Source organism: Xyrauchen texanus, chromosome 3 (genome assembly GCF_025860055.1).
Source record: "Xyrauchen texanus isolate HMW12.3.18 chromosome 3, RBS_HiC_50CHRs, whole genome shotgun sequence".
In the NCBI taxonomy this organism is placed as follows: domain Eukaryota; kingdom Metazoa; phylum Chordata; class Actinopteri; order Cypriniformes; family Catostomidae; genus Xyrauchen; species Xyrauchen texanus.
This window is the reverse complement of record NC_068278.1, coordinates 52,051,687-52,069,952: the sequence shown is the minus strand read 5'-3', so window position 1 is coordinate 52,069,952 and position 18,266 is coordinate 52,051,687. Positions and strand designations below refer to the sequence as shown.

Genomic DNA, 18,266 nt, shown 5'->3' with positions numbered 1-18,266 from the left:
TCATTCAAAACATTAACTGGTTTGGCAGCTGCCTACATTTTCGGATGCAGCCAAAGATTGTGTAAAATAGCCAAAAGTGCAACTCCGATCCCTGCGTCCTCTCTCAGTGTTGTTGTTGATTTCGGTGTTGTTGTTGATGCTATTGAATCGCACATTCAAACCATGTAAAAAGAAAAATGGTCGATACCAGATGATGTCACTACACTGGTAACTACGTGAATGTAACAGGGGAAAAGTCTCCTCGGGTGTTCCGTTTCTCGCACAAGTACTCATCTAGAAAGTTGCTAAAGGAAAAATACCAGGTCTGTAGGTGGGAAAGGGCCCAATAATGGCTGGTTACGACAACAACAAAACCCAGAGTAACCCATGGCAGGAATTCAATTCATTTCTTTCTCACAGGGTTAGGATGTGTGTAAACAACCACTCTGATGTTCTACCAAATGCCTCTAATGTATCAGTAATATTAAGATCCTTAAGAGTGATGAAGGACAGTTGGTGTTGCTAATGGTTACACTCAAGTGCTTTAAGTCTCTCTATATTCCAGTAATGTTATTTTGGCCATCTCATAACACTCCATAGCAGCCAGGACAAAAGGGGCAACATTGATTACCCATCAGACATTTAATCAATGTCCAGGGCTGTTTTGTATTCACATCTCCAGTATTCCCTCTATTCCTTACTTTGCTTAATTTTGAAACAGGAAAAAAGGTGAAACATTTCTAGCTTGTTAGTGCTGATAGGTTAAAGGGATACAGGTATTTACAACAGTGCTGATTACATGACTAGAGGAAGTGTACAACATATGAAAAGAGCGCAATTTTTTAAAAGTGACCTTTTTGTCACTTTTATTGACATGTTTAGGTGATAGGTAATGGGGAGAAGGGGTAATGGGGTTGAGAAATTATGCAAGTCAGACTTCAATTCATATTGCCTGTGTGAGCACCATGGCTTAATGTGTCAGACACATGCACGAACACTAGGGCACAGTTCCAGCTGGAGAGCAGACTAATTACTATAGGTGGCAAAACCTTTGAGTTCTAAGTTTAGAAGGAATGTTAAGATAATGAGTAGGTCAAGATCGAATCTGCAGACTATTGATTTTGGAAGATCATATGCAGAATTCTGCAAAAATTACATATATGGTCAAATGTGGTAAATGGAGCAGGGAGTGCCACAATGTAGCCAGCATTTTTATTAAACAAACACAAAGTGGCAGGGCATGTGTAGAACTCTGAATGACAGTTGTTAGAATTTTGCCAAGCTTTCAAAGGAATTCTGGGGGCACAGATTTCATGCGGCTTGGAACAGCTTCTCCTGATCACCGTAAAATAGGGGCCCATATTTATCCTTAGGCTGAATATGAACTGAACGTTAACAACAATCAGTTAATTCTGAAAGGCATCAGAATTTTCACACGTCCCTGGAATGACCGCCTGAGGAACTTTCCTTCAACCCTGGAGCTTTCTGCTGTGAAAGGGCAACACGAGGCTGCCATCCCTCTTACTGCTGACTCTTACACAAAACCCTCTCATCAGGACCAGCCCACTTAATGTCCTATATACACACACTCATAACCCCGCCCCCCCAGAGCTATGAGATTTCCTAGCTATACATCCTTGCCCCTTGTTTGACTCTGGCCCCCCTCTCACTACCCACATTTGCCCTGGCAATGACCCCCTATTAAAGGAAGAACGTGTAAGCAGGTCTGCGATCATGTTTAAATGGAGGAGTGTGACACAGTAATTCGTGTGTTGACTACACAAATCCCTCCTCCATATCGGGGTCACAGCCAGTGCTTTGCCCATTTGTTTTGCTCCCTTCCTCATTGCACTGAAGTATAACCCTCAATGATCTTATACAGGCTGCATGGGAACAGTAAGCAATATGCTGCTTTAAATGACCAACTGCAACACTGACACCCACTATCTCAGACTACAACACATCTGCTTATGAAAAAAACAAGTCCATTCCTCTACTCACAGTAAATAACTAAAAATTTCAAAACAGCTTTGTTATTTTCATAGGGGGTGGTGACACTAGTCGTTAACTACCAAAGATTTTACAAAAAACAAATCTATTTCAATAAATGCTTGAGTTAACGGAGTGGAGAAAACAGGCCCAAATGAGTTTTGCTTGGACTAAATAAGCGTAATTAGAGTTTTTAATGCAAACCTGGGTTTCATTGACAATATGAAAAGATAAAGAGGGCACATTAAATACATAAACCATACAGCACCATAATATTATTGCAAAGAACATTTCTGGCTGTTAAAAAAAAGCATTCTATTTTCAATTAATGTGCATAAAATAAATAAATAAAAAGTTTTAGTCCATATTCTCAAATGTTCAGACAAAAGTAAAATGAGGGGCGGAACGCTTCAACAGGCAGTCCACATGGTGTTATACTGGCACTGATGCCACAGTATACTACCCCAGACACAAGCTATAATAACAGTGAATTACCAAATTGTATTTTATTCATTACAGTTGTATATAGGGTAGCAGTATTCGCAGATAGCAATGGTGTTCGGCTGAACTCGGTGGTGAAGTGTCTGTATTAGGGATGGGCAAGAGTACTCGGACGTAGCAGCAATGATTGATCATGAAAATTATGATAAAACAAATTTTATTATCATTTAATACAAGAACTTTGACTTGTTAAAGGATATTGTTTAATAAAAGTGAATGTTTGTCACCAACTGTAAACCTGCCTGGCCTGGGTGCCAAAATGTTAGCATGATGTAACACCTGGGGCCACATTCACAAAACATTCTTAAGAAATGTCTTCTTAACTACCATTTTCTTCTTAATTTGTAACTTAAGAAATGTGTTTGTGAATACAGAATATTCTTATATTTTTTTCTTAAGATTTTATCTTTTTCTTAAGACTGTTGTTAAAAATTGTCGTAAATAATATCTTAAAGTTAGGATAACCTCACAGTTGTCTTAAAATCTAAAAGGTAAGATATTTTAATGAATTTACTGGGGTTTTCATGTTGAGTCTGAAGTCGCAGTGGGTTGTTTACATATAAAATTTATTTTAGACCAAAAAAAAAAAAAATGTTTTGTGTTTATTTATATTTTTATTTTCAGCTTTTAAACCATGTAAATAATAATTGCCAAATTCAAACAATAAATGTTGTTTTGAAGCTTATAAATGTGGTGACCAATCATGCCAATTCAAATGGATGTGCTGCATATAGTGCTCTCTGCGATCTTTAGAGTTCATAGAAACATAATAATTATAACAGTTTATAATTATAACAAGTTGAGACTTTCTTTTTCACCCCCTATTCACATCCCTATACCTAAGTTGGACACAGCAGAGACCGCCTCCACCACATTTTCCCATTTACCCACCTTGTACTTTTCCTTGCAAAAATTACCTCAGCTCTAGTCTACTGAAGTTCTTTTCTTTTCTTCCATGTCAAATTAAAAGTTATCAAATGGTTAGAAGAACAGTCTCGTTTGACTGTTAATGTCATTAAGGTACACAACTCACACACTTTACATAAAAACAAAAAAGGTGGTGTTTGCTACTTTTAAAAAAAACACAAAAAAAAGATTACATTTAGCGTAATAAATTTACCAGTGTTGAAGTACTGAATTTGTTGTAGGCTATTAGACAAGGCAACACCATTAGCAGGCTGATCAGACAATGTCTAAGTGTTTGCCGACCCCTGCCATATGGCAATGAAGACCCTGTACAATTGTGCAGCTGAGGACCTGCATAATGGATGAATGGGGGAAACCACTTTCTAAACTTAACAAAATTGTGTCTACAGTGCACAAATGTTTAAGTGTTATTAAAAGAAATGGTGATGTTTCACAGTGGTAAACACTCGACTGTCCCAACTTTTTTGGAGCGTTGCAATCATCTGATTTGAAATGACTGTACATTTTCAAAAAAATCTACATTTACAAGGTAAAAAATGATATAATGTGTAGCTGTAGTTCTTTCAATATAGCAAAGTAGGGATGCACCGATATCACTTTTTCTCTTCAGATCCGATTCCGGAAATCTCAGTATTGGCCGATACCGATCCGATACCAGTGTTGTTTTTTGCATAATCAGTTTAGAATATCTTTACATTATTGTGTGGAACTAATTGGGTGTGCTTAATATATAAAGAAGCACAAACCTCAAACTACACATTATTTCAATATAAATGTATAGCTTAAGAAACATTTTATTATTAACTAGTATACTGGATAATGTAGAAGCAAAATTAACAGTAATACCAGTCTTCAAGTCTTCGGTAGAAAAGAAACCAGTGTTTTTATTTTTGCCTTTTTTTTATGTTTCAACTTACATCTGGACTTTAAAGGATTCAGATCTCTTTTTTGTGACATCAGTCCAATTTTCATTCACCCAGTTATTTTTTGGAACCCCTTCAATTTAAATATTGTTATAAATTGTAAACAAATACTAATGATGACAACAATAATAATAATGAGTTATTAATATTATTATTATTGACTTTTAATTTTAAATACAACAGTAATATATTTAAGTCGTGCATTTTTTAAACCCTCATGCTTTTATTTTGACATTCCATCCAAACTCTCCAGAAAGTCCTGAACGTGTCTGTTTGTAGGCAAGTTCACAGCAGTTTAATTCACTTCTTATTCGAATTCTGGTCAAATGCACCTCCGGTGCCGTTCTAAATGCATATTATATGTGAACCGATCTTTTGAGCATCTACATCGGAGATGCTGTTCGTGAGAAGCGCTCAAATATTGCATAGTTACCAATCATGGAAGTGAGGAGCCATGTATGGTTTTACCTGTGGTTACCATGAACTATAACAAATATTATTGTTAAACTATGATACTATGGATGAACTATGGTGTATTTTCATAATTATGGACCAAGATATCAGTTTTCCTTCTGTGTAAAATCTGCACTTTTGTAATGCTCTCTGAATGTAGGAAAATGTAAGTTGTTTTGTTTGCCTTCAGAAATTCCAAGAGATGACTAGTTTAATCAGTAGGAGTCTGATGAAAGGAGTCTTTAAAGACACAACTTAGGGTGTGTTCACACTTGGCAGGTTTGGTTAGATTAAAACGAACTCGGGTGCGATTGCTCTGTTAGTACGGTTCATTTGTACAAGTGTGAACGCTGTCACCCAAACCTGGGTGCGCACCAATCAAATGGACCGAGACCGCCTGAAAAGTGGGTCTCGGTCAACTTTCACATGAACTCGTGCGGTTTGATTGATATATGAACGAAACATGGACCAAAGACGTCTAAACGGACCAAAAACAGAAAGTAATTAGCCTAATACTGACCTCAAGCATACCTGGTTCTTCTCATCATAGGAGCTATGTGCCCATTATAGTTCGGTACAGGTGTTGGAACTGCCTTCAGCCATCCTTGAAGCATATCTTCGTTTGTGTGTGCAACGGAGGAATTCCTTGTGCTGTCTTGACTCCTTTACACATTTTATTAGCTCTTTGTTCTCAGCTGTTAAAAATACCACTATATATACATATATAAATATAACAAGCGCATTTCGCCCAGCAGCCAGCAATGTTATGGATGATCGGCAAGTTCCGTCAGAAAATAGAAGTCATAAAAGCTGTCCAAGCAGGTTGTGACTTTTTCCTGATGCCTTTGGTTTTGTATCATTAGAGTCGGTGTTAAAAATGCCAGTGCGAACGCTAAGCAAACCAGGACTAAATGTTATTTTTTGGTCTGGACCAAGAGAACCAAGAGATGTGTGAACACACCCTTAGTCACACAGTCAGAATCTTTCTATTTAGCCATATTAAATTAGGTGTTCAATGTTTTACACACGTTACTGTTGTTAATATCATAATTTTAATCTGCATCCCAACCTCAAATTCAATGTTGTACTGTCAAATGTGTATTTCAGTGCACATAGCATGTAATATTATTGGTAATTGCATGGTTGCTACCAAAGCAGGTACTGGTGCCACATTTTCAATGGCCCTTTAAGGGCACAAATAAAGCCTGATGAGTTAAAAACCCTTTTTTAAAGTTATTTTTTGACCAACACGTGTTAATAAGGGTCCAGCGTTGCGGGCTTGTGGACACGCATGCGCACAACAGCAATTGCTGCTGAAAGTAATCCTAAGGGAAACACTGTACATGCATTGTGATGGCTGTAAACAGATGCAAGTAATAATCCTCACGTTGATTAAAACATTTAAATTGCCAATGCATCATGGTTTGGAAAAGAATGCCGACCATGCTGCTGTGAAACAAACTAGCTGAGGGGAGGAGGGGCAATCAAACTATGGTTCAGGTGAAAACAAACATAGGCTAAGACATAAAATACCCTAAATATGGTCCAATGCATTCTAAATGTAATAACTGCAGCAGTTAACAAATAAGCAGAATAAGTTTATATTTCTCTACTATGCACTACTTCTGACTAATAAAATATTTGAGGATCTTGGCATCACCAACATGTCACCACCACAGCAATCCAATCTAAAATAAGAAAAGAGCCAAGTCTCTTTTCTTCAATTGCTGTCGCCCAAAGATCCTGCCTGTAGTGGTCATGTGATATCAATGTGGTAAACTCGTGGAAATCTTAATTCCTGATCCAGACACAACACACACAGAGTAACGTGGTCATGTAACATCTTCAACATCAGGTCCTTAATCACAACACAGACTTAAACAGACACAAACTTGGCGCTCAAATTTAGCATGGCATCATTCTAATTTAGACAGCCAACACCCTACAGTGCATAGCATGGATGTGACCCATATTAGATGTGAAAGGAGGGGTGGGTGTGTGTAAATGTGTGTTTAGCCTCTGGGGAGCATAAGGCAGAGCTGGCATTTATCAGGTTACAAAAAAGTGGGTGTGTACTGTACTGCTGTTGTCGCCTGTATGTCTGCTCTTCAGCCTCGATCTCTCCTTCTACATCCCTCTCTCTAGTATACTGTGGTATGGAGTTTATCAGACTGAGCATGTGTGGCTCTCTTCAACTAGGGATGGGTGATATACCGGTAGACGTGATATACCGGTAGACGTGATAAACCGGTATAAATTTGGCAGCCGGTATACATTTTTGATTATCGTCTGTATCCCGTTTATGCAAAACCGCAACGGCGTGCAAGAAATGTGTACTTCATTCTATTCACTTGTACGCGGTACACGTGCTATCGGCCTTTATGTGAGACTAAGAGAACTGAAAAAAGTTTTTCCAGGTACTGACCATTTTTCAGCGGTCGCTGAAGCAAAGTCAATTACATTAATCTTGCATTCTGAACATGCTTCTCATCAGACACATGCAGCTGTGTTTCACATGATTTTCAAGTGCTATCTCTGAAGCATGAATGTGCACGCGAGTCCAGAATCCTTCCAGACTGTGCTCCGCAGACAATTACACTCCTCAACCCGGTTTCTCTATCGCAATTCGTAGCACAAATTTCAAAAAATGCTTGACCATTTGAATTCTACTGAGTTTTGAGGGGTTTTTTACCTTAAAGAGCTATGGAGGAAGTCAAACATCTCAAATGACAAGAGAGCCTGACATTCTAACCTGCACTGACGAGCTAAAACAAATGTGTTATGCGCCAACATTTATGTGTCATCTGTCAAGCTGATTTTTTCAACTATACATCAACCATGGAACTATATTGTGATATAGTTATCATGATATAAGATTTTGGTCATATTGCCCACCCCTACTTCTACAAGCACCACATTTTAAGAAAACCCTCCATCTCACCTCTCTCACACATTTGCCCACACAATGACTATCCCTGCCTCTCTCTTCTTTTTAACAAATAAACCAATTCTGCCTGGTCTTCTACAACATTTCCAAACACAAAAACAAGCACACCCTCACATACACACACGTTCTTTCTCCCCACCCACCTTAAAACAGCCCATCTTGCAGCTGGCAGCCACAGCAGGAAGCAAAGCTCACGTGACCTCTCATTCTTTACCGTCTCTCTGGCTTAAGAAAGGCATTGATGAATAACAATTGTAGTATTTTGTGAATCTGTCCTAGCCTTACTCCGTACAGCACAGACAACCTTGGAAAAAATGCTGAAAAGTTATTAACATGCCATTTCAATGCTAACAGTAATAGGAGCTCCCATCTAAAAGAAAATATATTTAAAAAAATTAACATACACTTCCTTTGAATGCCTTTGACCTGGCCTCCCAAGAAAATGAAAAACGCAGAGACTACACATTTGGTGATGACCAAATTTGGATGACCAAAAATGTGTCTCTTAGACTATGATCTGTCTTGTGTTTTGGCTAAACTATGCTCAGATTCAGAGAAGTCAGAAAGCAAATTTTGTATAATTCATATTTGGCTTGACAATCAAAATATTTTTAAATAATTTTTTGTTAGTGTAGTTACCATGTTTTGGCATTAAATGTAGGCATGGGCGATAAAACGAAACCAACATCTATAGAAAAAAATATTATTTGATATTGATGATAAACTTGAGAAATTTTCTATATGTTCTACATCTAGATAGGGCTGCAACTAACAATTATTTTTATAATCGACTAACCTCATGATTATTAGAATGATTATTTGACTATTCGGGCGATTATTGCAATGATTAATCATTAGCTCATCACCGATTATTCAGTTTGTGCCCAAATTAAAAGATTGTATTAAACGTATTTACAAAAAATAAAAAGGACAAAACACATCTTTTAAAAGTACCTCTAACTGACATTCACTGAATTAAAGGGGAAAAACTACTTGGAATTGTTTTGTTTAATTACAAATTTCACTGCAAAAAAATCATATTGTTATCAATGTTTTTGTCTTGTTTTCAATTTAAAATAGTCTAATAATCCTTAAAACAAGATACATTTACTTGAGAAGCAACATAACATATTTAGACATGCTTTAAGAGAATGTATCTTAAATATAAGTGTATTTTGATGTGTATTGTTTCACTTGTTCATACTTCTGTCAGTGCAGTAAAGAAAAAATATACTCATATTCAACATAAATGCTCTAAAAGCAAGTCTAAATATCTTAAGTTGCTTCTCATGTTGCTATCTTGTTTTAAGGATGTTTCTATATTTAAAAATATTTAAATATTACAATTAATGAAATATTATATTCAAAATTCTCCGATAACAAAAGTAAATATACACAAGGAGTTTTAGATATTTATATTAGAAAACAAACCAAAAAAGACAAATCAAAAAATATTTTTTTGCCATTGTATATTGGGCTAAGACTACACCCTCTCACCTTTATTTTCACTTGATTTTGATCCATTTTTAACTTAGCAAACTAAGTCTTTTTTATAGAGCTATGTATCGCCGATTTTCTTCACCATAAAATACACACTGTGACACTAATATTATTATTCACTATGTCGTGAGCAATCACTATAAACAAAATCTAGCTACAGCAAGCATGCGCAAGTGTTAAGCGTCTCCATGCGAGACAGTTTCAAACTTCTGATACACTATCTCGCTGTTTTTCAAGCAACTCATATAAGTGGCTCTGACCGCACAATGTAATGCCAGTTTCGGAGTTTGTGCTTATTTACACAGCCCACTTCCTAATTATTTGAACTTTCTTGAAGGATGCATTAAATACAGTATATAACAGTGCAGTTTCCTTTTTAGATGCTCTGACAGACAAGTTTTGCTCAAGCGGAACACCAGGTCTGGCTCCGCTTTAATTCAAGACGACACTGCTTCTGTATTTACTTATTTTGCATTTTTGAATTATAATACTTTGTGATCACCTTAATCTGTTTGGAAAGTTTGGAGTGCATTAGGAACTGGGAGCAGCAGCTGGCTTAATTATGTTTGTAATGTAATATAACATTTAGGATTTGTTTACTTAAATTATTTTTGGTTTTGGCCCAGTGTCCAGAATTTTCAGTTTAGGCCAAGAATTTTCATTTCAGTGCATCACTACATTATCACGTATCACATTGGGCTTGTTTTAATCAGGAGCTTCAGCTTTAAGTAATCGTGTGTAACAGTTTTTCATTTTCTGTTTGCGTTTCATGGAAAAAATATGCGAAAAATAAGCCACATCGGTTTATAAAATATGCAGCTCGCTGTGTACTAGGGTTGTTAGGATATCCAAATTTCAGTAGTTGCTACCAATTAGGGCTGTTGCGGTTGACATTTTTTTACCACTGCGGTGGTTAAGGACTAATTACCACCGGGAACAGTGTTGTATGGTGGTTGGAGGGTGGGGGAGGTGGTGCGTGCAAATTAAGCATTTAACGTGGATCAAACTTTAAAAAGTGTGTCAATGAACACTAATCAAATTAACGCAGGTCATGGACACATTCTTTGATCAGACAATCAGAAGAATATGATGTGTTTTCTGCCTGCCAATCATTTTGCACGTGAAGCTGATCATTTCGGTTTAAAGGCAGATACAAAATAAAAAATTTCCTTATTTTATTAATGCATGTTACTGGTCTTATTGTGAACGATTCATCCATGCATATTTGCTATTTTATAAAAACATTGACCTCGTAAACTAATCAAAATATCATAACTAGGGCTGGGTATCGTTCAAAACTTTGATACAGATACCAATATCTTGACATCGATACCGGTTCCTAAACAATACTTTAATACTTTTAGTAAAAAAAAAAAAAAAACACCACAGGAAAACAACTTACACCGTATTATCGCTGGTTGGACGCTAGGTGGTACTATGGGATAATTTTCGGTAAACATGGTTAGGGTTAAAGCAAGACACCTTGATTTCAAACTTTGAACTTTATTTTAACTAAAAGTTCAAATGAAACTGGAAAAAATAAGTGCATTTAAAATCTCTCTGGCAAATAAGCTTCATCAGAGCATTCTCTACCCGTCGGGTATTTCATTATCCAGGAAAACGTATCATGTGTGTGAATAAAATAGTTTTGTTCACTCTTTCACAATATATATATCTAGAGATGCACAGATTGCAATTTTCTTGGCCGATTCCGAAGTATGACCTGCCAATACCGATTTTTTCCGATTCTCTTTCGAAGAACTATTATTGACCGCATATACAAACAAAATCTACCTTTCTTCAATGCAAAATTTTATTTTCATAATAAAATAAATCATTAAACATTACAATTTCCCCCAAACTGCACTAAGTTTACAGGATCTTCTCTCACTTAAACAACTCTCAAAATAAAGTGCTCTGTGACTGGAAAGAGGTAGAAATAACAATTAACTGCAAATGAGTTGCTTTATATAACAAAACAGATGTCATTTTCCACTATTTATATAAATGGACATTTTTCTCTTTTTTTTTACTCGTCTAACAAAACAATTCCAAAGATTACAAGCCTATGAACAAAACTGAAGTGTCCAATATGCTCAACATTGACATTAACCTTATGTTAGATGTCCAAATATCAATTGTAAAACTGATTGCTGCTTCGGGATCGGCTTGTAACCACACCTGTCAACACTCCCGGTTTTCCCAGGAGTCTTCCGTATTTCACACCCATCTCCAGCCCCCCTCCCGTTTTGTTATTTCTCCCGTAACTTGCAACAAACCACGATATATGAATAATCACATCAATATATTATTCCAAGGTTGTCCAGTTGCCAGATCTTGTATGAAACACATCCTACTCACACAATCAACACATCATACAAATTTCTAATAATTTGTGACCTCAACCTGGCAACCCAGCTACTCTGTTGATATCTGCGCAGGCAGTAGAAGCGGGAAGTTGAATCAAGCATCACTGTTAGATGGGAGGAGAAGACTCCGGTGGTGCTCCGGCGAGAGAAAAAAAAAAGAAATATATATATATACATACACACACACACACACACACACACACACACACACACACTTAATTTAACAACAGCTGGACGGAAGAATTTAATTTCATATCCGAACCATATCAACAATACCCACGCCTTTTGCAATGCGTGTCGCACTGATTTTAATATCGGACATGGTGTAATGCTGGCAGCACTCATACGTCTATTTCCCAAAGACAACCTCTGGAAATGATGCTGAGCATGTGCACTCAACTTCTTTGGTCGACCATGGCAAGGCCTGTTCTAAATGGAACCTGTCCTGTTAAACTGCTGTATGGTCTTGGCCACCATGCTGCAGCTCAGTGTCAGGGTCTTGGCAATTTTCTTATTGCCTAGGCCATCTTTATTTAGAGCAACCATTCTTTTTTTCAGATCCTCAGAGAGTTCTTTGCCATGAGGTGCCATGTTGAACTTCCAGTGACCAGTTTGAGGGAGTGTGAGAGCAATGACACCAAATTTAACACACCTGCTCCCATTCACACCTGAGACCTTGTAACACTAACGACTCACATGACACCGGGGAGAGAAATTGGCTAATTGGGCCCATTATGGACATTTTCACTTAGGGGTGTACTCACTTTTGTAGCCAGTGGACAACAGACATTAGATGGCATTTAGACATTAATGGCTGAGAGTTATTTTGAGGGGACAGCTAATTTACACTGTTATACAAGCTGTACACTCACTACTTTACATTGTAGCAAAGTGTCATTTCTTCAGTGTTGTCACATGAAAAGATATAATCAAATATTTACAAAAATGTGAGGGTGTACTCACTTTTGTGAGATATTGTGTGTGTGTATATATGATACCAGAATTTCTGAAGGTACCGGGTCTACCCGGTACCCATGCAGAGTCGGGAACTTTCGAACGCTCACAACAAGCAAAAGATTGCAAGCAAAGCTGCTGCTGCGGAGTCTCAACTGAATCATGTTGAAAAGAAAAGTGGGAAAAGCCAGGTTTGGAAATTATTTGCATTTGAGGCTGATGAAAAGGGAAACATCATAGATCAGCAAAAGCCTATTTGTAAACGCTGCTTTCACAATTTTCTGACGAAAGGATGAAACACATCAAACTTAATAAAGCACATGAAAGACAAACACCCAGATTTATTCAAGCAACTAAAGCATATTATCATTTGCATTAGGGCTGAAACGTTTAGTCAACATTATGTCGACATCATCGAAAATACCAAACTGATGAGAAAAATGTTCGTTGTTGAATAGCTGTTTGATCTCATTTAACATAACATGAAATCATATTAAACTGTAACGATATCGCGTGAGAGCAGCAATTCATGCCTGATGGAAGAAGAATTACACAGATCAGTCCAGATGCACTCTAAACATTCACAGTTTATGTAGATCCCAAAGTATTAGGGAATGATTAAAAAAAAAAGTACATTCAGAAGCATGTACAGTTGTGGAATAAGCGGAGGCGGAGCTCATTAAAGGAAACACCCCGACGTAACATCTTAAATGCTTTATTAAAGTTCAAATAATACAGAAGCAGCTCATGTTAATAACTATAAACTCAGAAACTGGCATTTCTCTGTGTATGCTGTGCCTCTTCTATGAGTTGCGCGAATGTCAATCAGCTTTATTAACAAGAGCACTTTGCACATTAGTTTGGAAATAGTTTTATATTAATTCTATTGTATGCTTGTTTATTTAGGCTTTTTTTTAGTACTTGGTAAAAACTTAAATTAAAAGTTGCAAAAGTTGAAACAAATCTTATATATGTGTTCAAAAATACTTTAAGCATACATTGTTCAGTTTTGTTATAATTAAAAAATAATGGTATTGGTACCGACAACTGAAATTTTGGTACCGTGACATCACTCAGCTGGGTGATGGTGTTTTAAGTGTCTAATTAGGCTTGTTGTTCCGAACTTTATTGTGGTGGTTCCCCCACGGTTTACTTTGGCCTTAGAATTATTACACATTTCGAACTTTATGTATTCTTCACTCACAGTGAAGATCTTCCACGCCAATGACATGTTTACATGCGGCTGTGACGTTATTGCCTGCGGCACTGGCAACAAAACGGACCGGCTTGGAATCGGCAAGACGAGAGGCTGGCCGGCCGGTTAGCGGTCCGGCGAGCATACGGAAAATTGGCTAATTCCTGTCCCTGGCCGGTCGATCGGTGCATCTAATATTTATATATAAATATATATATACACACACACACACACACACAACCACCTTTCCATTTACCATCAGGCAAGAATCTGTCTAAACATGCAGGCGGAAGGTGGGTGCGCTTGTAAAAATTATATTTTAAAGGCTCATTATTACGGTTTTGTATTTCTCTGTAATGTAGAACAGTGTTAGCAATATTACTGATAACATTCTCTTCCACTGATATGATGGACTCTTGTCTGCTGTGTAGGGTTGTGCCGATGGACGATATCATCGTCCATCGTGATGGCTGACCAACATCACGATGTAGAGCCACCATCATGATGCCACGCCCCCTTTTGCGAGTCTTGCTAGTGTGACTCACTAATCCTAGTCTCTTCTATAGTTAACCTAAAAACTTTGCAGGGATTGCTCTGTAAATTAAATTGAGAATATAACTAATGCATATATGCTATTTTAAATACTGTAGTATATGCCAGAGACGTGACGTGTTAGTCTGTGAAAATACCGTGTCAGGCAGGCTACACAAATATTGATCTTGACATTGTTAGCTTCTTGTCTTTTTTTTACATGTCTTACACTGTACATTTACATTAAAACATTTTATGTTGTAGGCTACAAGATTTATTAATTAATTTATTAATTCATTATTAGTAGTTGTAGTGTCCCAGAAAATCTTGCTCATTGTCACATAGCTCTTGTATACACTGAAGCGGCAGTTTAAGATAAACCCAGACCAGCGAACGTCAAATAACTTTTGTCTGGTTAATACTTTTAAAGAAAAATTTCCTTGGCCATAAATCCATAATGTCAAATCAAATGAAAGAAACAAGGTGAATATGAATAACACACATTTATTAAAACATAGAAGAACAACAAATAAAGAACTAGAAAACGGGAACAACACTCAGACCGAAACTTCGGCATTAACATTTCACTTATAATTAGCAGCACAATTAACTTCAGCACAGGCTACAAAATAAATTATGTTATTGAAATATTGTAAAGTGGTCATATGAACTACACAAATGAATGTTTAAAAAATAATATGCAAAATCGAATAGCTCCATAGCGGATGGCTGAAAAATGCGTAAAGAAGTCTAATATCTTTCACCATAGACCATGTTTAAATTTCGATGTGTCTGGCCAGAAATACCAACAAATTCACTTTATCTGGTTTTAATAAGCTGCGGATTGGAGTAACTACACTACCCGCTGTGCTGAAGACCCGCTCTGATGGAGTACTGGTAGCACATATGCACAGATATTTCCGTGCTAATCTTGCCATGAACGGAAACCTTTTGTCGTTCGTTTTCCACCAAGTCAGCGGGTCTTCTTCCCCATCAATGGCCATTTCCTGCAGGTACATGGTCATTTCTGCCTCGACCTTTTGCTCATCAGTGAGTAAAATAACAAAATTATAGTTTTTAAGTGGAAAATAGTATTTGCGTAAAGAGATATATTAAAATAAAAAGTGCACAACTCTTCTTAAATGAAAGCTAAAAAAAAAAAAAAAAATGCTTCACGTGTCGTGCAACCTACTGATAAAGCGCCGACGAGACATTAGTTGGGTTAGTAAAATAACGAAATTATAATTTTTCATATAATTTTTGAAAATTATATGAAATTATATAAACCCCACCCCCACCGACGATATCATCGTCCATCGCGATGTTTTACTGTCAACATCGTCAACTGCCAATTTAGGGGACATCGCCCAACCCTACTGCTGTGTGCATTTGTGGGCTGGTTATAGATTCATATTTAGATTAGTTAGATCATCGTTCATTTCTCAAGTCAGTGGAAAAGCGGGTCAGTAATGAGATCACTTCTTAGGGTGCTTTCACACTTAAATCGATTGCTTGGACAAAACTGGAGTTCGTTTCCTCCCCTTCTGCTCTGGTCTGTGTTCACATCATATTATTTGGGTCCAAACCGCAGTCCAATTACTTCAACGTTTGTACAAGCGGCAGCTGTTTACCACTGTAAATAGGTAATAACTCTAAAACGTCTCTGTGTTAAGTGAAGTATTTAGGTTTTTCTCTTTGGATTTACCATGAAAACTTGCCATCCAATGAACAAAACTTGTTTGCCTCCTGCGGAGGCACCGAATATGCAATGATGTGATGAATATTAGCATTTGTCTGTCACGAGACTGCAGATCTGTTGCAAGAGATGTGAAGAATGTGAGCTGCTCTCTCAAGGTGGTGTATTTGGACACAAGCAGGTAAGAGAAATGCATTATACCATAATAATTGTGCTCGCAAGCTTGCAAATATGAACGCAATCATACCACGATAGCAGTGAACATGAACCATACCCCAGACCACCTTGTCAAGAGGACCCAGGTGCAGTTCCCAGGTGTGCACCCGAAATTCGGAAAACAGTGTTCACATTATCCAAACAAACCAAATATTGATGTCATTTGACACGGGTGCACACAAATAGTGCTAGTGTGAAAGCACCCTTAGATTCCCTGGCTCTGGCACGAAAAGGTGTTATGTCTTTGTGTCGACAGCACACTCACATTTAGGTCTGCCTCCATTCTAGTATGCAATACCCACTTTTCACAATTCAATCAACAACCGATGGATATGATGCAGAAGCAACAGTGGTGTCATCTGAAGGAAGGTTGAATGACACTGTTTGGGTTAAAAGTGCTTATGAAGAATGCGCATGACAGGGCATTCTTAATAAGATATTAACCCCCAATGCAATGTTGATCCCCCTTCCTTATATTTTTTGTTCGATAAGCATTTCACTCACAAATATGTCCTAATGTGGAAGAAAAGTCCATTTCATGCAGACTTTATTGCTATATTCAGATTCATAACAGTTGTCAACTGAGGTCACTATTTAACTACTTTTGTGTTTGACAACAGTGAGAAGACCTAAAGCTGTTCAAATTTTTTGTAACATCTCAATGGTATATTTGGTGGGTGTTTTGGAATGACTGTTCGGTTTGTGTGTAGGCATGTGTGTTTTTGTGTACAGCGTATTTGGTGGGCTGACATCAATTACATTGTTTAAATTACGCTGAACGATTGATAAATCTAATGGTCATGATTTCGAAAAATCTCTATGCGATTTGAACTACAACAGCATTATTAACATATTCAGAAAACTATGAATGAAAATTATGTCTTTGTTTACTCACCCCTGTGTTGTTATAACCCTATATGGCTTTTTTCTTTTTCTTAAAACAAAGGGAGAAATTGTGAAAAAAAATGTGTGCTACATGATGCCATTTAATGGCAGTTTATGGTGACTACTGGGGGTCTTCACGGGTCCACGCGAACCAGAGGATCCGACCCTGGACCCGTACTTGAACCTAAAATGTAGTTCTATTTTTTTTCTTTAAGAAAAAAGAACACACATTTGGCAGCATTTTTTGGGAACAAGATTTTTTTAGGCTTATTTATTATGATGATTATTATAATTACCTTTATAATTGTCTTTAGTTCTTAAGTTGTACGCTAGTAATTTCCTGTTATAGTTCAAAAGGGCAAACAGTAGAAGTTATCATATTATGCAAGATACAAAAAAACTGCAAAGTCGCGTTTGTCATCCGCCACAGTGACCGCAAATGGACTTTTGAAACAGAAATAATGAGTGGATTTTACATGCTCTTTCAATCAGCAAGAGAGGAACAACATGGATGTTATTATGACATCTTCCTTGGCAAGGAGGATGGATTGTATGCGTCATGGTCAGGTACAGGAGAGAAGGCTACTAACGTTACATTAGGTAACTTGTAAATTAACTTGTTAATAGCAATTAGCTGTGGGATCTGTGCCGATGGGGTTCAATTGGGTCTGTGTGTCCCGGCCGGATCCGGGTCCAGATTTTAAATAATAGACTGGTCTGAGTTGGGTCCAATAGACAGGGCTGAGTTCTCCCTTTGTGTTTAGAAAAAGAAATTAATTCTGGGTTATAACGACACAGGTGTGAGTAAGCAATTACTGAATTTTTATTTTTGGGTGAACTATCTCTTTAAGTGTTTCCAATTGCCCAATTTTATGTCATGGGCAAACATGCTCTACTGCCAAAAGAAATACAAGCCTCGTTTACATGGACACCAGAAAGCCTTTATTGTGAGAAAGCTGCACTGCATTGGCTTTCTCTTTACCCCTGTATACATGAGGCAGTAAGCAGTTTTCTCCACTGACACTTAAACTACCTGCAACACTTGTTATTTTGCATTTTTAGTCGTTTTGTGTAAAAACATTGTTAAAGGTATAGTTCACCCGAAAATGACAAATCTGTCATCATTTACACACCATCTTGTTCTTTTTAACCCATATGACTTTCTTTCATGAAAACACAAAAGAAGATGTTCAGCATTTAC

At 37.2% G+C, this 18,266-nt stretch overlaps 1 protein-coding gene across 1 annotated transcript in view; it reads right to left on the bottom strand.

The window, feature by feature from the left end:
• The window catches only part of LOC127625881 (histone acetyltransferase KAT6A-like), a 60,004-nt gene that overhangs the window by 37,906 nt on the left and 3,832 nt on the right, over positions 1 to 18,266 (bottom strand). The gene's annotated exons all lie outside the window — the stretch shown is intronic.